Raw genomic sequence first — 21,019 nt, 5'->3', positions numbered from 1 at the left:
TGATTTCTTGGCCTATGATAAAAAGCCTTTTGTTTCCACTGCCGAACCTTTCAGGGGAGAATTTACAACAGTTTAGCACCATTTTTGAGTGAATTGGAGAATTTCAGATTTTTGCTGAAGTTGTGACCCCGGGCCTTAGAAATTTTTTTTTTCACAGGTTAAGTTGTCGAGGGCTGATTTCATGTCCTATGATAAAAAGCCTTCTGTTTCCACCGCCAAACCTTTCAGGGGAGTATTTGCAAAACTTTGGCACCATTTTTGAGTGAATTGGAGAATTTCAGATTTTTGCTGAAGTTGTGACCCCGGGGCTTAGAAATTTTTTTTTTCACAGGTTAAGTTGGCGAGGGCTGATTTCATGTCCTATGATAAAAAGCCGTCTGTTTCCACCGCCAAACCTTTCCAGGAAGAATGTGCAACAGTTTAGCACCATTTTTGAGTGAATTGGAGAATTTCAGATTTTTGCTGAAATTGTGACCCCGGGGCTTAGAAATTTTTTTTTTTCACAGGTTAAGTTGTTGAGGCTTGATTTCTTGGCCTATGATAAAAAGCCTTCTGTTTCCACCGCCAAACCTTTCAGGGGAGTATTTGCAAAACTTTGGCACCATTTTTGAGTGAATTGGAGAATTTCAGATTTTTGCTGAAGTTGTGACCCCGGGGCTTAGAAATTTTTTTTTTCACAGGTTAAATTGTCGAGGGTTGATTTCTTGGCCTATGATAAAAAGCCTTCTGTTTCCACCGCCAAACCTTTCAGGGGAGTATTTGCAAAACTTTGGCACCATCTTTGAGTGAATTGGAGAATTTCAGTTTTTTGCTGATATTGTGACCCCGGGGCTTAGAAATTTTTTTTTCACAGGTTAAGTTGTCGAGGGCTGATTTCATGTCCTATGATAAAAAGCCTTCTGTTTCCACCGCCGAACCTTTCAGGGGAGAATTTGCAACAGTTTAGCACCATTTTTGAGTGAATTGGAGAATTTCAGATTTTTGCTGAAATTGTGACCCCGGGGCTTAGAAATTTTTTTTTTCACAGGTTAAGTTGGCGAGGGCTGATTTCATGTCCTATAATAAAAATCCGTCTGTTTCCACCGCCAAACCTTTCCAGGAAGAATGTGCAACAGTTTAGCACCATTTTTGAGTGAATTGGAGAATTTCAGATTTTTGCTGAAATTGTGACCCCGGGGCTTAGAAATTTTTTTTTTCACAGGTTAAGTTGTCGAGGGCTGATTTCATGTCCTATGATAAAAAGCCTTCTGTTTCCACCGCCAAACCTTTCAGGGGAGTATTTGCAAAACAGTTTAGCAGCATTTTTGAGTGAATTGGAGAATTTCAGATTTTTGCTGAAGTTGTGACCCCGGGGCTTAGAAATTTTTTTTTTCACAGGTTAAATTGTCGAGGGTTGATTTCTTGGCCTATGATAAAAAGCCTTCTGTTTCCACCGCCAAACCTTTCAGGGAAGTATTTGCAAAACTTTGGCACCATCTTTGAGTGAATTGGAGAATTTCAGATTTTTGCTGAAATTGTGACCCCGGGGCTTAGAAATTTTTTTTTCCACAGGTTAAGTTGTTGAGGCTTGATTTCTTGGCCTATGATAAAAAGCCTTCTGTTTCCACCGCCAAACCTTTCAGGGGAGTATTTGCAAAACTTTGGCATCATCTTTCAGTGAATTGGAGAATTTCAGATTTTTGCTGAAATTGTGACCCCGGGGCTTAGAAATTTTTTCTTTCACAGGTTAAGTTGTCGAGGGTTGATTTCTTGGCCTATGATAAAAACCCTTTGGTTTCCACCGCCAAACCTTTCAGGGGAGTATTTGCAACAGTTTAGCACCATTTTTGAGTGAATTGGAGAATTTCAGATTTTTGCTGAAGTTGTGACCCCGGGGCTTAGAAATATTTTTTTTCACAGGTTAAGTTGTCGAGGGTTGATTTCTTGGCCTATGATAAAAAGCCTTCTGTTTCCACCGCCAAACCTTTCAGGGGAGTATTTACAACAGTTTAGCACCATTTTTGAGTGAATTGGAGAATTTCAGATTTTTGCTGAAGTTGTGACCCCGGGGCTTAGAAATTTTTTTTCCCACAGGTTAAGTTGTTGAGGGCTGATTTCATGTCCTATGATAAAAAGCCGTCTGTTTCCACCGCCAAACCTTTCCAGGAAGAATGTGCAACAGTTTAGCACCATTTTTGAGTGAATTGGAGAATTTCAGATTTTTGCTGAAGTTGTGACCCCGGGGCTCAAAAATTTTTTTTTTCACAGGTTAAGTTGTCAAGGGCTGATTTCATGTCCTATGATAAAAAGCCTTCTGTTTCCACCGCCAAACCTTTCAGGGGAGAATTTGCAACAGTTTAGCAGCATTTTTAAGTGAATTGGAGAATTTCAGATTTTTGCTGAAGTTGTGACCCCGGGGCTTAGAATTTTTTTTTTTTAACAGGTTAAGTTCTCGAGGGCTGATTTCATGTCCTATGATAAAAAGCCGTCTGTTTCCACCGCCAAACCTTTCCAGGAAGAATGTGCAACAGTATAGCACCATTTTTGAGTGAATTGGAGAATTTCAGATTTTTGCTGAAGTTGTGACCCCGGGGCTTAGAAATTTTTTTTTTCCACAGGTTAAGTTGTCGAGGGCTGATTTCATGTCCTATGATAAAAAGCCGTCTGTTTCCACCGCCAAACCTTTCCAGGAAGAATGTGCAACAGTATAGCACCATTTTTGAGTGAATTGGAGAATTTCAGATTTTTGCTGAAGTTGTGACCCCGGGGCTTAGAAATTTTTTTTTTTCACAGGTTAAGTTGTCGAGGGCTGATTTCATGTCCTATGATAAAAAGCCTTCTGTTTCCACCGCTAAACCTTTCAGGGGAGTATTTGCAAAACTTTGGCACCGTTTTTGAGTGAATTGGAGAATTTCAGATTTTTGCTGAAATTGTGACCCCGGGGCTTAGAAATTTTTTTTTTCACAGGTTAAGTTGTCGAGGGCTGATTTCATGTCCTATGATAAAAAGGCTTCTGTTTCCACCGCCAAACCTTTCAGGGGAGTATTTGGAACACGTTGGCACCATCTTTGAGTGAATTGGAGAATTTCAGATTTTTGCTGAAGTTGTGACCCCGGGGCTTAGAATTTTTTTTTTTCACAGGTTAAGTTGTCGAGGGCTGATTTCATGTCCTATGATAAAAAGCCTTCTGTTTCCACCGCCGAACCTTTCAGGGGAGAATTTGCAACAGTTTAGCAGCATTTTTGAGTGAATTGGAGAATTTCAGATTTTTCCTGAAGTTGTGACCCCGGGGCTTAGAAATTTTTTTTTTCACAGGTTAAGTTGTCGAGGGCTGATTTCATGTCCTATGATAAAAATCCGTCTGTTTCCACCGCCAAACCTTTCCAGGAAGAATGTGCAACAGTTTAGCACCATTTTTGAGTGAATTGGAGAATTTCACATTTTTGCTGAAATTGTGACCCCGGGGCTTAGAAATTTTTTTTTTCACAGGTTAAATTGTCGAGGGGTGATTTCTTGGCCTATGATAACAAGCCTTCTGTTTCCACCGCCAAACCTTTCAGGGGAGTATTTGCAAAACTTTGGCACCATCTTTGAGTGAATTGGAGAATTTCAGATTTTTGCTGAAATTGTGACCCCGGGGCTTAGAAATTTTTTTCCCCACAGGTTAAGTTGTCGAGGGCTGATTTCATGTCCTACGATAAAAAGCCTTCTGTTTCCACCGCCGAACCTTTCAGGGGAGAATTTGAAACAGTTTAGCACCATTTTTGAGTGAATTGGAGAATTTCAGATTTTTGCTGAAATTGTGACCCCGGGGCTTAGAAATTTTTTTTTTTCACAGGTTAAATTGTCGAGGGGTGATTTCTTGGCCTATGATAACAAGCCTTCTGTTTCCACCGCCAAACCTTTCAGGGGAGTATTTGCAAAACTTTGGCACCATCTTTGAGTGAATTGGAGAATTTGAGATTTTTGCTGAAATTGTGACCCCGGGGCTTAGAAATTTTTTTCCCCACAGGTTAAGTTGTCGAGGCTTGATTTCATGGCCTATGATAAAAAGCCTTCTGTTTCCACCGCCAAACCTTTCAGGGGAGTATTTGCAACACGTTGGCACCATCTTTGAGTGAATTGGAGAATTTCAGATTTTTGCTGAAGTTGTGACCCAGGGGCTTAGAAATTTTTTTTTTCACAGGTTAAGTTGTCGAGGGCTGATTTCATGTCCTATGATAAAAAGCCTTCTGTTTCCACCGCCGAACCTTTCAGGGGAGAATTTGCAACAGTTTAGCAGCATTTTTGAGTGAATTGGAGAATTTCAGATTTTTGCTGAAGTTGTGACCCCGGGGCTTAGAAATTTTTTTTTTCACAGGTTAAGTTGTCGAGGGCTGATTTCATGTCCTATGATAAAAAGCCTTCTGTTTCCACCGCCGAACCTTTCAGGGGAGAATTTGCAACAGTTTAGCAGCATTTTTGAGTGAATTGGAGAATTTCAGATTTTTGCTGAAGTTGTGACCCCGGGGCTTCGAAATTTTTTTTTTCACAGGTTAAGTTGTCGAGGGCTGATTTCATGCCCTATGATAAAAAGCCTTCTGTTTCCACCGCCAAACCTTTCAGGGGAGTATTTGCAACACGTTGGCACCATCTTTGAGTGAATTGGAGAATTTCAGATTTTTGCTGAAGTTGTGACCCCGGGGCTTAGAAATTTTTTTCCCCACAGGTTAAGTTGTCGAGGGCTGATTTCATGTCCTATGATAAAAAGCCTTCTGTTTCCACCGCCGAACCTTTCAGGGGAGAATTTGCAACAGTTTAGCAGCATTTTTGAGTGAATTGGAGAATTTCAGATTTTTGCTGAAGTTGTGACCCCGGGGCTTAGAAATTTTTTTTTTCACAGGTTAAGTTGTCGAGGGCTGATTTCATGTCCTATGATAAAAAGCCTTCTGTTTCCACCGCCAAACCTTTCAGGGGAGTATTTGCAAAACTTTGGCACCATCTTTGAGTGAATTGGAGAATTTCAGATTTTTGCTGAAATTGTGACCCCGGGGCTTAGAAATTTTTTTCCCCACAGGTTAAGTTGTCGAGGGCTGATTTCATGTCCTACGATAAAAAGCCTTCTGTTTCCACCGCCGAACCTTTCAGGGGAGAATTTGAAACAGTTTAGCACCATTTTTGAGTGAATTGGAGAATTTCAGATTTTTGCTGAAATTGTGACCCCGGGGCTTAGAAATTTTTTTTTTTCACAGGTTAAATTGTCGAGGGGTGATTTCTTGGCCTATGATAACAAGCCTTCTGTTTCCACCGCCAAACCTTTCAGGGGAGTATTTGCAAAACTTTGGCACCATCTTTGAGTGAATTGGAGAATTTCAGATTTTTGCTGAAATTGTGACCCCGGGGCTTAGAAATTTTTTTCCCCACAGGTTAAGTTGTCGAGGCTTGATTTCATGGCCTATGATAAAAAGCCTTCTGTTTCCACCGCCAAACCTTTCAGGGGAGTATTTGCAACACGTTGGCACCATCTTTGAGTGAATTGGAGAATTTCAGATTTTTGCTGAAGTTGTGACCCCGGGGCTTAGAAATTTTTTTTTTCACAGGTTAAGTTGTCGAGGGCTGATTTCATGTCCTATGATAAAAAGCCTTCTGTTTCCACCGCCAAACCTTTCAGGGGAGTATTTGCAAAACTTTGGCACCATCTTTGAGTGAATTGGAGAATTTCAGATTTTTGCTGAAGTTGTGACCCCGGGGCTTAGAAATTTTTTTTTTTCACAGGTTAAGTTGTCGAGGGCTGATTTCATGTCCTATGATAAAAAGCCGTCTGTTTCCACCGCCAAACCTTTCCAGGAAGAATGTGCAACAGTATAGCACCATTTTTGAGTGAATTGGAGAATTTCAGATTTTTGCTGAAGTTGTGACCCCGGGGCTTAGAATTATTTTTTTTCACAGGTTAAGTTGTCGAGGGCTGATTTCCTGTCCTATGATAAAAAGCCTTCTGTTTCCACCGCCAAACCTTTCAGGGGAGTACTTGCAAAACTTTGGCACCATTTTTGAGTGAATTGGAGAATTTCAGATTTTTGCTGAAATTGTGACCGCGGGGCTTAGAAAATTTTTCTTTCACAGGTTTTGTCTTCGAGGGCTGATTTTATTTCCTATGACAAAAAGGCTTCTGTTTCCAACGCCAAACCTTTCAGGAGAGAATTTGCAACAGTTTGGCACCATTTTTTTGAGAATTGGAGTATTACAGATTTTTGCTGAAATTGTGACCCCGGGGCATAGAAAAAAAAATTTTCACAGGTTTTTTCTTCGAGGGCTGATTTTATTTCCTATGACTAAAAGGCTTCTGTTTCCACCGCCAAACCTTTCAGGGGAGAATTTGCAACAGTTTGGCACCATTTTTGAGAGAATTGGAGAATTTCAGATTTTTGCTGAAGTTGTGACGCCGGGGCTTAGAAATTTTTTTTTTCACAGGTTAAATATTCGAGGGTTGATTTCTTGGCCTATGATAACAAGCCTTCTGTTTCCACCGCCAAACCTTTCAGGGGAGTATTTGCAAAACTTTGGCACCATCTTTGAGTGAATTGGAGAATTTCAGATTTTTGCTGAAATTGTGACCCCGGGGCTTAGAAATTTTTTTCCCCACAGGTTAAGTTGTCGAGGGCTGATTTCATGTCCTACGATAAAAAGCCTTCTGTTTCCACCGCCGAACCTTTCAGGGGAGTATTTGCAAAACTTTGGCACCATCTTTGAGTGAATTGGAGAATTTCAGATTTTTGCTGAAGTTGTGACCCCGGGGCTTAGAAATTTTTTTTTTTCACAGGTTAAGTTGTCGAGGGCTGATTTCATGTCCTATGATAAAAAGCCGTCTGTTTCCACCGCCAAACCTTTCCAGGAAGAATGTGCAACAGTATAGCACCATTTTTGAGTGAATTGGAGAATTTCAGATTTTTGCTGAAGTTGTGACCCCGGGGCTTAGAATTATTTTTTTTCACAGGTTAAGTTGTCGAGGGCTGATTTCCTGTCCTATGATAAAAAGCCTTCTGTTTCCACCGCCAAACCTTTCAGGGGAGTACTTGCAAAACTTTGGCACCATTTTTGAGTGAATTGGAGAATTTCAGATTTTTGCTGAAATTGTGACCGCGGGGCTTAGAAAATTTTTCTTTCACAGGTTTTGTCTTCGAGGGCTGATTTTATTTCCTATGACAAAAAGGCTTCTGTTTCCAACGCCAAACCTTTCAGGAGAGAATTTGCAACAGTTTGGCACCATTTTTTTGAGAATTGGAGTATTACAGATTTTTGCTGAAATTGTGACCCCGGGGCATAGAAAAAAAAATTTTCACAGGTTTTTTCTTCGAGGGCTGATTTTATTTCCTATGACTAAAAGGCTTCTGTTTCCACCGCCAAACCTTTCAGGGGAGAATTTGCAACAGTTTGGCACCATTTTTGAGAGAATTGGAGAATTTCAGATTTTTGCTGAAGTTGTGACGCCGGGGCTTAGAAATTTTTTTTTTCACAGGTTAAATATTCGAGGGTTGATTTCTTGGCCTATGATAACAAGCCTTCTGTTTCCACCGCCAAACCTTTCAGGGGAGTATTTGCAAAACTTTGGCACCATCTTTGAGTGAATTGGAGAATTTCAGATTTTTGCTGAAATTGTGACGCCAGGGCTTAGAAATTTTTTTTTTTCACAGGTTAAGTTGTCGAGGCTTGATTTCTTGGCCTATGATAAAAAGCCTTCTGTTTCCACCGCCAAACCTTTCAGGGGAGTATTTGCAAAACTTTGGCACCATCTTTGAGTGAATTGGAGAATTTCAGATTTTTGCTGAAATTGTGACCCTGGGGCTTAGAAATTTTTTTTTTCACAGGTTAAGTTGTTGACGGCTGATTTCATGTCCTATGATAAAAAGCCGTCTGTTTCCACCGCCGAACCTTTCAGGGGAGAATTTACAACAGTTTAGCACCATTTTTGAGTGAATTGGAGAATTTCAGATTTTTGCTGAAGTTGTGACCCCGGGGCTTAGAATTATTTTTTTTCACAGGTTAAGTTGTCGAGGGCTGATTTCATGTCCTATGATAAAAAGCCTTCTGTTTCCACCGCCAAACCTTTCAGGGGAGTACTTGCAAAACTTTGGCACCATTTTTGAGTGAATTGGAGAATTTCAGATTTTTGCTGAAATTGTGACCGCGGGGCTTAGAAAATTTTTCTTTCACAGGTTTTGTCTTCGAGGGCTGATTTTATTTCCTATGACAAAAAGGCTTCTGTTTCCAACGCCAAACCTTTCAGGAGAGAATTTGCAACAGTTTGGCACCATTTTTTTGAGAATTGGAGTATTACAGATTTTTGCTGAAATTGTGACCCCGGGGCATAGAAAAAAATTTTTTCACAGGTTTTTTCTTCGAGGGCTGATTTTATTTCCTATGACTAAAAGGCTTCTGTTTCCACCGCCAAACCTTTCAGGGGAGAATTTGCAACAGTTTGGCACCATTTTTGAGAGAATTGGAGAATTTCAGATTTTTGCTGAAGTTGTGACGCCGGGGCTTAGAAATTTTTTTTTTCACAGGTTAAATATTCGAGGGTTGATTTCTTGGCCTATGATAACAAGCCTTCTGTTTCCACCGCCAAACCTTTCAGGGGAGTATTTGCAAAACTTTGGCACCATCTTTGAGTGAATTGGAGAATTTCAGATTTTTGCTGAAATTGTGACGCCAGGGCTTAGAAATTTTTTTTTTCACAGGTTAAGTTGTCGAGGCTTGATTTCTTGGCCTATGATAAAAAGCCTTCTGTTTCCACCGCCAAACCTTTCAGGGGAGTATTTGCAAAACTTTGGCACCATCTTTGAGTGAATTGGAGAATTTCAGATTTTTGCTGAAATTGTGACCCTGGGGCTTAGAAATTTTTTTTTTCACAGGTTAAGTTGTTGACGGCTGATTTCATGTCCTATGATAAAAAGCCGTCTGTTTCCACCGCCGAACCTTTCAGGGGAGAATTTGCAACAGTTTAGCAGCATTTTTGAGTGAATTGGAGAATTTCAGATTTTTGCTGAAGTTGTGACCCCGGGGCTTAGAAATTTTTTTTTTTCACAGGTTAAGTTGTCGAGGGCTGATTTCATGTCCTATGATAAAAAGCCGTCTGTTTCCACCGCCAAACCTTTCCAGGAAGAATGTGCAACAGTATAGCACCATTTTTGAGTGAATTGGAGAATTTCAGATTTTTGCTGAAGTTGTGACCCCGGGGCTTAGAATTATTTTTTTTCACAGGTTAAGTTGTCGAGGGCTGATTTCATGTCCTATGATAAAAAGCCTTCTGTTTCCACCGCCAAACCTTTCAGGGGAGTACTTGCAAAACTTTGGCACCATTTTTGAGTGAATTGGAGAATTTCAGATTTTTGCTGAAATTGTGACCGCGGGGCTTAGAAAATTTTTCTTTCACAGGTTTTGTCTTCGAGGGCTGATTTTATTTCCTATGACAAAAAGGCTTCTGTTTCCAACGCCAAACCTTTCAGGAGAGAATTTGCAACAGTTTGGCACCATTTTTTTGAGAATTGGAGTATTACAGATTTTTGCTGAAATTGTGACCCCGGGGCATAGAAAAAAAATTTTTCACAGGTTTTTTCTTCGAGGGCTGATTTTATTTCCTATAACTAAAAGGCTTCTGTTTCCACCGCCAAACCTTTCAGGGGAGAATTTGCAACAGTTTGGCACCATTTTTGAGAGAATTGGAGAATTTCAGATTTTTGCTGAAGTTGTGACGCCGGGGCTTAGAAATTTTTTTTTTCACAGGTTAAATATTCGAGGGTTGATTTCTTGGCCTATGATAACAAGCCTTCTGTTTCCACCGCCAAACCTTTCAGGGGAGTATTTGCAAAACTTTGGCACCATCTTTGAGTGAATTGGAGAATTTCAGATTTTTGCTGAAATTGTGACGCCAGGGCTTAGAAATTTTTTTTTTTCACAGGTTAAGTTGTCGAGGCTTGATTTCTTGGCCTATGATAAAAAGCCTTCTGTTTCCACCGCCAAACCTTTCAGGGGAGTATTTGCAAAACTTTGGCACCATCTTTGAGTGAATTGGAGAATTTCAGATTTTTGCTGAAATTGTGACCCTGGGGCTTAGAAATTTTTTTTTTCACAGGTTAAGTTGTTGACGGCTGATTTCATGTCCTATGATAAAAAGCCGTCTGTTTCCACCGCCGAACCTTTCAGGGGAGAATTTACAACAGTTTAGCACCATTTTTGAGTGAATTGGAGAATTTCAGATTTTTGCTGAAATTGTGACCCCGGGGCTTAGAATTTTTTTTTTTCACAGGTTAAGTTGTCGAGGGCTGATTTCATGTCCTATGATAAAAAGCCGTCTGTTTCCACCGCCAAACCTTTCAGGGGAGTATTTGCAACACGTTGGCACCATCTTTGAGTGAATTGGAGAATTTCAGATTTTTGCTGAAGTTGTGACCCCGGGGCTTAGAAATTTTTTTTTTCACAGGTTAAGTTGTGGAGGGCTGATTTCATGTCCTATGATAAAAAGGCTTCTGTTTCCACCGCCAATCCTTTCAGGGGAGAATTTGCAACAGTTTAGCACCATTTTTGAGTGAATTGGAGAATTTCAGATTTTTGCTGAAATTGTGACCCCGGGGCTTAGAAATTTTTTTCCCCACAGGTTAAGTTGTCGAGGCTTGATTTCTTGGCCTATGATAAAAAGCCTTCTGTTTCCACCGCCAAACCTTTCCAGGAAGAATGTGCAACAGTTTAGCACCATTTTTGAGTGAATTGGAGAATTTCAGATTTTTGCTGAAGTTGTGACCCCGGGGCTTAGAAATTTTTTTTTTCACAGGTTAAGTTGTCGAGGGCTGATTTCATGTCCTATGATAAAAAGTCGTCTGTTTCCACCACCAAACCTTTCAGGGGAGTATTTGCAAAACTTTGGCACCATCTTTGAGTGAATTGGAGAATTTCAGATTTTTGCTGAAGTTGTGACCCCGGGGCTTAGAAATTTTTTTTTTCACAGGTTAAGTTGTCGAGGGTTGATTTCTTGGCCTATGATAAAAAGCCTTTTGTTTCCACCGCCGAACCTTTCAGGGGAGAATTTACAACAGTTTAGCACCATTTTTGAGTGAATTGGAGAATTTCAGATTTTTGCTGAAGTTGTGACCCCGGGGCTTAGAAATTTTTTTTTTCACAGGTTAAGTTGTCGAGGGCTGATTTCATGTCCTATGATAAAAAGCCTTCTGTTTCCACCGCCAAACCTTTCAGGGGAGTATTTGCAAAACTTTGGCACCATTTTTGAGTGAATTGGAGAATTTCAGATTTTTGCTGAAGTTGTGACCCCGGGGCTTAGAAATTTTTTTTTTCACAGGTTAAGTTGGCGAGGGCTGATTTCAAGTCCTATGATAAAAAGCCGTCTGTTTCCACCGCCAAACCTTTCCACGAAGAATGTGCAACAGTTTAGCACCATTTTTGAGTGAATTGGAGAATTTCAGATTTTTGCTGAAGTTGTGACCCCGGGGCTTAGAAATTTTTTTTTTCACAGGTTAAGTTGTCGAGGGTTGATTTCTTGGCCTATGATAAAAAGCCTTTTGTTTCCACTGCCGAACCTTTCAGGGGAGAATTTACAACAGTTTAGCACCATTTTTGAGTGAATTGGAGAATTTCAGATTTTTGCTGAAGTTGTGACCCCGGGGCTTAGAAATTTTTTTTTTCACAGGTTAAGTTGTCGAGGGCTGATTTCATGTCCTATGATAAAAAGCCTTCTGTTTCCACCGCCAAACCTTTCAGGGGAGTATTTGCAAAACTTTGGCACCATTTTTGAGTGAATTGGAGAATTTCAGATTTTTGCTGAAGTTGAGACCCCGGGGCTTAGAAATTTTTTTTTTCACAGGTTAAGTTGGCGAGGGCTGATTTCATGTCCTATGATAAAAAGCCGTCTGTTTCCACCGCCAAACCTTTCCAGGAAGAATGTGCAACAGTTTAGCACCATTTTTGAGTGAATTGGAGAATTTCAGATTTTTGCTGAAATTGTGACCCCGGGGCTTAGAAATTTTTTTTTTCACAGGTTAAGTTGTCGAGGGCTGATTTCATGTCCTATGATAAAAAGCCTTCTGTTTCCACCGCCAAACCTTTCAGGGGAGTATTTGCAAAACTTTGGCACCATCTTTGAGTGAATTGGAGAATTTCAGATTTTTGCTGAAATTGTGACCCCGGGGCTTAGAAATTTTTTTTTTTCACAGGTTAAGTTGTTGAGGCTTGATTTCTTGGCCTATGATAAAAAGCCTTCTGTTTCCACCGCCAAACCTTTCAGGGGAGTATTTGCAAAACTTTGGCACCATCTTTCAGTGAATTGGAGAATTTCAGATTTTTGCTGAAATTGTGACCCCGGGGCTTAGAAATTTTTTTTTTCACAGGTTAAGTTGTCGAGGGCTGATTTCATGTCCTATGATAAAAAGCCTTCTGTTTCCACCGCCAAACCTTTCAGGGGAGTATTTGCAAAACTTTGGCACCATTTTTGAGTGGATTGGAGAATTTCAGATTTTTGCTGAAATTGTGACCCCGGGGCTTAGAAATTTTTTTTTTCACAGGTTAAGTTGTCGAGGGTTGATTTCTTGGCCTATGATAAAAAGCCTTTTGTTTCCACCGCCGAACCTTTCAGGGGAGAATTTACAACAGTTTAGCACCATTTTTGAGTGAATTGGAGAATTTCAGATTTTTGCTGAAGTTGTGACCCCGGGGCTTAGAAATTTTTTTTTCCACAGGTTAAGTTGTCGAGGGCTGATTTCATGTCCTATGATAAAAAGCCTTCTGTTTCCACCGCCAAACCTTTCAGGGGAGTATTTGCAAAACTTTGGCACCATTTTTGAGTGAATTGGAGAATTTCAGATTTTTGCTGAAGTTGTGACCCCGGGGCTTAGAAATTTTTTTTTTCACAGGTTAAGTTGGCGAGGGCTGATTTCATGTCCTATGATAAAAAGCCGTCTGTTTCCACCGCCAAACCTTTCCACGAAGAATGTGCAACAGTTTAGCACCATTTTTGAGTGAATTGGAGAATTTCAGATTTTTGCTGAAGTTGTGACCCCGGGGCTTAGAAATTTTTTTTCCCACAGGTTAAGTTGTCGAGGGTTGATTTCTTGGCCTATGATAAAAAGCCTTTTGTTTCCACTGCCGAACCTTTCAGGGGAGAATTTACAACAGTTTAGCACCATTTTTGAGTGAATTGGAGAATTTCAGATTTTTGCTGAAGTTGTGACCCCGGGCCTTAGAAATTTTTTTTTTCACAGGTTAAGTTGTCGAGGGCTGATTTCATGTCCTATGATAAAAAGCCTTCTGTTTCCACCGCCAAACCTTTCAGGGGAGTATTTGCAAAACTTTGGCACCATTTTTGAGTGAATTGGAGAATTTCAGATTTTTGCTGAAGTTGTGACCCCGGGGCTTAGAAATTTTTTTTTTCACAGGTTAAGTTGGCGAGGGCTGATTTCATGTCCTATGATAAAAAGCCGTCTGTTTCCACCGCCAAACCTTTCCAGGAAGAATGTGCAACAGTTTAGCACCATTTTTGAGTGAATTGGAGAATTTCAGATTTTTGCTGAAATTGTGACCCCGGGGCTTAGAAATTTTTTTTTTTCACAGGTTAAGTTGTTGAGGCTTGATTTCTTGGCCTATGATAAAAAGCCTTCTGTTTCCACCGCCAAACCTTTCAGGGGAGTATTTGCAAAACTTTGGCACCATTTTTGAGTGAATTGGAGAATTTCAGATTTTTGCTGAAGTTGTGACCCCGGGGCTTAGAATTTTTTTTTTCACAGGTTAAATTGTCGAGGGTTGATTTCTTGGCCTATGATAAAAAGCCTTCTGTTTCCACCGCCAAACCTTTCAGGGGAGTATTTGCAAAACTTTGGCACCATCTTTGAGTGAATTGGAGAATTTCAGATTTTTGCTGAAATTGTGACCCCGGGGCTTAGAATTTTTTTTTTTCACAGGTTAAGTTGTTGAGGCTTGATTTCTTGGCCTATGATAAAAAGCCTTCTGTTTCCACCGCCAAACCTTTCAGGGGAGTATTTGCAAAACTTTGGCACCATCTTTCAGTGAATTGGAGAATTTCAGTTTTTTGCTGATATTGTGACCCCGGGGCTTAGAAATTTTTTTTTCACAGGTTAAGTTGTCGAGGGCTGATTTCATGTCCTATGATAAAAAGCCTTCTGTTTCCACCGCCGAACCTTTCAGGGGAGAATTTGCAACAGTTTAGCACCATTTTTGAGTGAATTGGAGAATTTCAGATTTTTGCTGAAATTGTGACCCCGGGGCTTAGAAATTTTTTTTTTCACAGGTTAAGTTGGCGAGGGCTGATTTCATGTCCTATAATAAAAATCCGTCTGTTTCCACCGCCAAACCTTTCCAGGAAGAATGTGCAACAGTTTAGCACCATTTTTGAGTGAATTGGAGAATTTCAGATTTTTGCTGAAATTGTGACCCCGGGGCTTAGAAATTTTTTTTTTCACAGGTTAAGTTGTCGAGGGCTGATTTCATGTCCTATGATAAAAAGCCTTCTGTTTCCACCGCCAAACCTTTCAGGGGAGTATTTGCAAAACAGTTTAGCAGCATTTTTGAGTGAATTGGAGAATTTCAGATTTTTGCTGAAGTTGTGACCCCGGGGCTTAGAAATTTTTTTTTTCACAGGTTAAATTGTCGAGGGTTGATTTCTTGGCCTATGATAAAAAGCCTTCTGTTTCCACCGCCAAACCTTTCAGGGAAGTATTTGCAAAACTTTGGCACCATCTTTGAGTGAATTGGAGAATTTCAGATTTTTGCTGAAATTGTGACCCCGGGGCTTAGAAATTTTTTTTTTCACAGGTTAAGTTGTTGAGGCTTGATTTCTTGGCCTATGATAAAAAGCCTTCTGTTTCCACCGCCAAACCTTTCAGGGGAGTATTTGCAAAACTTTGGCATCATCTTTCAGTGAATTGGAGAATTTCAGATTTTTGCTGAAATTGTGACCCCGGGGCTTAGAAATTTTTTCTTTCACAGGTTAAGTTGTCGAGGGTTGATTTCTTGGCCTATGATAAAAACCCTTTGGTTTCCACCGCCAAACCTTTCAGGGGAGTATTTGCAACAGTTTAGCACCATTTTTGAGTGAATTGGAGAATTTCAGATTTTTGCTGAAGTTGTGACCCCGGGGCTTAGAAATATTTTTTTTCACAGGTTAAGTTGTCGAGGGTTGATTTCTTGGCCTATGATAAAAAGCCTTCTGTTTCCACCGCGAAAACTTTCAGGGGAGAATTTACAACAGTTTAGCACCATTTTTGAGTGAATTGGAGAATTTCAGATTTTTGCTGAAGTTGTGACCCCGGGGCTTAGAAATTTTTTTTCCCACAGGTTAAGTTGTTGAGGGCTGATTTCATGTCCTATGATAAAAAGCCGTCTGTTTCCACCGCCAAACCTTTCCAGGAAGAATGTGCAACAGTTTAGCACCATTTTTGAGTGAATTGGAGAATTTCAGATTTTTGCTGAAGTTGTGACCCCGGGGCTCAAAAATTTTTTTTTTCACAGGTTAAGTTGTCAAGGGCTGATTTCATGTCCTATGATAAAAAGCCTTCTGTTTCCACCGCCAAACCTTTCAGGGGAGAATTTGCAACAGTTTAGCAGCATTTTTAAGTGAATTGGAGAATTTCAGATTTTTGCTGAAGTTGTGACCCCGGGGCTTAGAATTTTTTTTTTTTAACAGGTTAAGTTCTCGAGGGCTGATTTCATGTCCTATGATAAAAAGCCGTCTGTTTCCACCGCCAAACCTTTCCAGGAAGAATGTGCAACAGTATAGCACCATTTTTGAGTGAATTGGAGAATTTCAGATTTTTGCTGAAGTTGTGACCCCGGGGCTTAGAAATTTTTTTTTTCCACAGGTTAAGTTGTCGAGGGCTGATTTCATGTCCTATGATAAAAAGCCGTCTGTTTCCACCGCCAAACCTTTCCAGGAAGAATGTGCAACAGTATAGCACCATTTTTGAGTGAATTGGAGAATTTCAGATTTTTGCTGAAGTTGTGACCCCGGGGCTTAGAAATTTTTTTTTTTCACAGGTTAAGTTGTCGAGGGCTGATTTCATGTCCTATGATAAAAAGCCTTCTGTTTCCACCGCTAAACCTTTCAGGGGAGTATTTGCAAAACTTTGGCACCGTTTTTGAGTGAATTGGAGAATTTCAGATTTTTGCTGAAATTGTGACCCCGGGGCTTAGAAATTTTTTTTTTCACAGGTTAAGTTGTCGAGGGCTGATTTCATGTCCTATGATAAAAAGCCTTCTGTTTCCACCGCCAAACCTTTCAGGGGAGTATTTGGAACACGTTGGCACCATCTTTGAGTGAATTGGAGAATTTCAGATTTTTGCTGAAGTTGTGACCCCGGGGCTTAGAATTTTTTTTTTTCACAGGTTAAGTTGTCGAGGGCTGATTTCATGTCCTATGATAAAAAGCCTTCTGTTTCCACCGCCGAACCTTTCAGGGGAGAATTTGCAACAGTTTAGCAGCATTTTTGAGTGAATTGGAGAATTTCAGATTTTTCCTGAAGTTGTGACCCCGGGGCTTAGAAATTTTTTTTTTCACAGGTTAAGTTGTCGAGGGCTGATTTCATGTCCTATGATAAAAATCCGTCTGTTTCCACCGCCAAACCTTTCCAGGAAGAATGTGCAACAGTTTAGCAGCATTTTTGAGTGAATTGGAGAATTTCACATTTTTGCTGAAATTGTGACCCCGGGGCTTAGAAATTTTTTTTTTCACAGGTTAAATTGTCGAGGGGTGATTTCTTGGCCTATGATAACAAGCCTTCTGTTTCCACCGCCAAACCTTTCAGGGGAGTATTTGCAAAACTTTGGCACCATCTTTGAGTGAATTGGAGAATTTCAGATTTTTGCTGAAATTGTGACCCCGGGGCTTAGAAATTTTTTTCCCCACAGGTTAAGTTGTCGAGGGCTGATTTCATGTCCTACGATAAAAAGCCTTCTGTTTCCACCGCCGAACCTTTCAGGGGAGAATTTGAAACAGTTTAGCACCATTTTTGAGTGAATTGGAGAATTTCAGATTTTTGCTGAAATTGTGACCCCGGGGCTTAGAAATTTTTTTTTTTCACAGGTTAAATTGTCGAGGGGTGATTTCTTGGCCTATGATAACAAGCCTTCTGTTTCCACCGCCAAACCTTTCAGGGGAGTATTTGCAAAACTTTGGCACCATCTTTGAGTGAATTGGAGAATTTCAGATTTTTGCTGAAATTGTGACCCCGGGGCTTAGAAATTTTTTTCCCCACAGGTTAAGTTGTCGAGGCTTGATTTCATGGCCTATGATAAAAAGCCTTCTGTTTCCACCGCCAAACCTTTCAGGGGAGTATTTGCAACACGTTGGCACCATCTTTGAGTGAATTGGAGAATTTCAGATTTTTGCTGAAGTTGTGACCCAGGGGCTTAGAAATTTTTTTTTTCACAGGTTAAGTTGTCGAGGGCTGATTTCATGTCCTATGATAAAAAGCCTTCTGTTTCCACCGCCGAACCTTTCAGGGGAGAATTTGCAACAGTTTAGCAGCATTTTTGAGTGAATTGGAGAATTTCAGATTTTTGCTGAAGTTGTGACCCCGGGGCTTAGAAATTTTTTTTTTCACAGGTTAAGTTGTCGAGGGCTGATTTCATGTCCTATGATAAAAAGCCTTCTGTTTCCACCGCCGAACCTTTCAGGGGAGAATTTGCAACAGTTTAGCAGCATTTTTGAGTGAATTGGAGAATTTCAGATTTTTGCTGAAGTTGTGACCCCGGGGCTTCGAAATTTTTTTTTTCACAGGTTAAGTTGTCGAGGGCTGATTTCATGCCCTATGATAAAAAGCCTTCTGTTTCCACCGCCAAACCTTTCAGGGGAGTATTTGCAACACGTTGGCACCATCTTTGAGTGAATTGGAGAATTTCAGATTTTTGCTGAAGTTGTGACCCCGGGGCTTAGAAATTTTTTTCCCCACAGGTTAAGTTGTCGAGGGCTGATTTCATGTCCTATGATAAAAAGCCTTCTGTTTCCACCGCCGAACCTTTCAGGGGAGAATTTGCAACAGTTTAGCAGCATTTTTGAGTGAATTGGAGAATTTCAGATTTTTGCTGAAGTTGTGACCCCGGGGCTTAGAAATTTTTTTTTTCACAGGTTAAGTTGTCGAGGGCTGATTTCATGTCCTATGATAAAAAGCCTTCTGTTTCCACCGCCAAACCTTTCAGGGGAGTATTTGCAAAACTTTGGCACCATCTTTGAGTGAATTGGAGAATTTCAGATTTTTGCTGAAATTGTGACCCCGGGGCTTAGAAATTTTTTTCCCCACAGGTTAAGTTGTCGAGGGCTGATTTCATGTCCTACGATAAAAAGCCTTCTGTTTCCACCGCCGAACCTTTCAGGGGAGAATTTGAAACAGTTTAGCACCATTTTTGAGTGAATTGGAGAATTTCAGATTTTTGCTGAAATTGTGACCCCGGGGCTTAGAAATTTTTTTTTTCACAGGTTAAATTGTCGAGGGGTGATTTCTTGGCCTATGATAACAAGCCTTCTGTTTCCACCGCCAAACCTTTCAGGGGAGTATTTGCAAAACTTTGGCACCATCTTTGAGTGAATTGGAGAATTTCAGATTTTTGCTGAAATTGTGACCCCGGGGCTTAGAAATTTTTTTCCCCACAGGTTAAGTTGTCGAGGCTTGATTTCATGGCCTATGATAAAAAGCCTTCTGTTTCCACCGCCAAACCTTTCAGGGGAGTATTTGCAACACGTTGGCACCATCTTTGAGTGAATTGGAGAATTTCAGATTTTTGCTGAAGTTGTGACCCCGGGGCTTAGAAATTTTTTTTTTCACAGGTTAAGTTGTCGAGGGCTGATTTCATGTCCTATGATAAAAAGCCTTCTGTTTCCACCGCCGAACCTTTCAGGGGAGAATTTGCAACAGTTTAGCAGCATTTTTGAGTGAATTGGAGAATTTCAGATTTTTGCTGAAGTTGTGACCCCGGGGCATAGAAATTTTTTTTTTCACAGGTTAAGTTGTCGAGGGCTGATTTCATGTCCTATGATAAAAAGCCTTCTGTTTCCACCGCCGAACCTTTCAGGGGAGAATTTGCAACAGTTTAGCAGCATTTTTGAGTGAATTGGAGAATTTCAGATTTTTGCTGAAGTTGTGACCCCGGGGCTTCGAAATTTTTTTTTTCACAGGTTAAGTTGTCGAGGGCTGATTTCATGCCCTATGATAAAAAGCCTTCTGTTTCCACCGCCAAACCTTTCAGGGGAGTATTTGCAACACGTTGGCACCATCTTTGAGTGAATTGGAGAATTTCAGATTTTTGCTGAAGTTGTGACCCCGGGGCTTAGAAATTTTTTTTTTCACAGGTTAAGTTGTCGAGGGCTGATTTCATGTCCTATGATAAAAAGCCTTCTGTTTCCACCGCCGAACCTTTCAGGGGAGAATTTGCAACAGTTTAGCAGCATTTTTGAGTGAATTGGAGAATTTCAGATTTTTGCTGAAGTTGTGACCCCGGGGCTTAGAAATTTTTTTCCCCACAGGTTAAGTTGTCGAGGGCTGATTTCATGTCCTATGATAAAAAGCCTTCTGTTTCCACCGCCGAACCTTTCAGGGGAGAATTTGAAACAGTTTAGCACCATTTTTGAGTGAATTGGAGAATTTCAGATTTTTGCTGAAATTGTGACCCCGGGGCTTAGAATTTTTTTTTTCCACAGGTTAAATTGTCGAGGGCTGATTTCATGTCCTATGATAAAAAGCCTTCTGTTTCCACCGCCAAACCTTTCAGGGGAGTATTTGCAAAACTTTGGCACCATTTTTGAGTGAATTGGAGAATTTCAGATTTTGGCTGAAATTGTGACCCCGGGGCTTAGAAATTTTTTTTTTCACAGGTTAATTTGTCGAGGGTTGATTTCTTGGCCTATGATAAAAAGCCTTCTGTTTCCACCGCCAAACCTTTCAGGGGAGTATTTGCAACAGTTTAGCACCATTTTTGAGTGAATTGGAGAATTTCAGATTTTTGCTGAAGTTGTGACCCCGGGGCTCAGAAATTTTTTTTTTCACAGGTTAAGTTGTCGAGGGCTGATTTCATGTCCTATGATAAAAAGCCTTCTGTTTCCACCGCCAAACCTTTCAGGGGAGTATTTGCAACACGTTGGCACCATCTTTGAGTGAATTGGAGAATTTCAGATTTTTGCTGAAGTCGTGACCCCAGGGCTGAGAATTTTTTTTTTCACACGTTAAGTTGTCGAGGGCTGATTTCATGTCCTATGATAAGAAGCCGTCTGTTTCCACGGCCAAACCTTTTCAGGAAGAATGTGCAACAGTTTAGCACCATTTTTGAGTGAATTGGAGAATTTCAGATTTTTCTGAAATTGTGACCCCGGGGCTTAGAATTTTTTTTTTCACAGGTTAAGTTGTTGAGGGCTGATTTCATGTCCTATGATAAAAAGCCTTCTATTTCCACCGCCAAACCTTTCAGGGGAGAATTTACAACAGTTTAGCACCATTTTTGAGTGAATTGGAGAATTTCAGATTTTTGCTGAAGTTGTGACCCCGGGGCTTAGAAATTTTTTTTTCCACAGGTTAAGTTGTCGAGGGTTGATTTCTTGGCCTATGATAAAAAGCCTTCTGTTTCCACCGCCAAACCTTTCCAGGAAGAATGTGCAACAGTTTAGCACCATTTTTGAATGAATTGGAGAATTTCAGATTTTTGCTGAAATTGTGACCCCGGGGCTTAGAAATTTTTTTTTTCACAGGTTAAGTTGTCGAGGGCTGATTTCATGTCCTATGATAAAAAGCCTTCTGTTTCCACCGCCAAACCTTTCAGGGGAGAATTTGCAACAGTTTAGCACCATTTTTGAGTGAATTGGAGAATTTGAGATTTTTGCTGAAGTTGTGACCCCGGGGCTTAGAAATTTTTTTTTTCACAGGTTAAGTTCTCGAGGGCTGATTTCATGTCCTATGATAAAAAGGCTTCTGTTTCCACCGCCAAACCTTTCAGGGGAGTATTTGCAAAACTTTGGCACCATTTTTGAGTGAATTGGAGAATTTCAGATTTTTGCTGAAGTTGT

This window comes from Podarcis liolepis (assembly GCF_965112155.1).
Source record: "Podarcis liolepis genome assembly, chromosome: 5".
Taxonomy (NCBI): Eukaryota; Metazoa; Chordata; class Lepidosauria; order Squamata; family Lacertidae; genus Podarcis; species Podarcis liolepis.
This window is presented reverse-complemented; position numbering follows the sequence as displayed.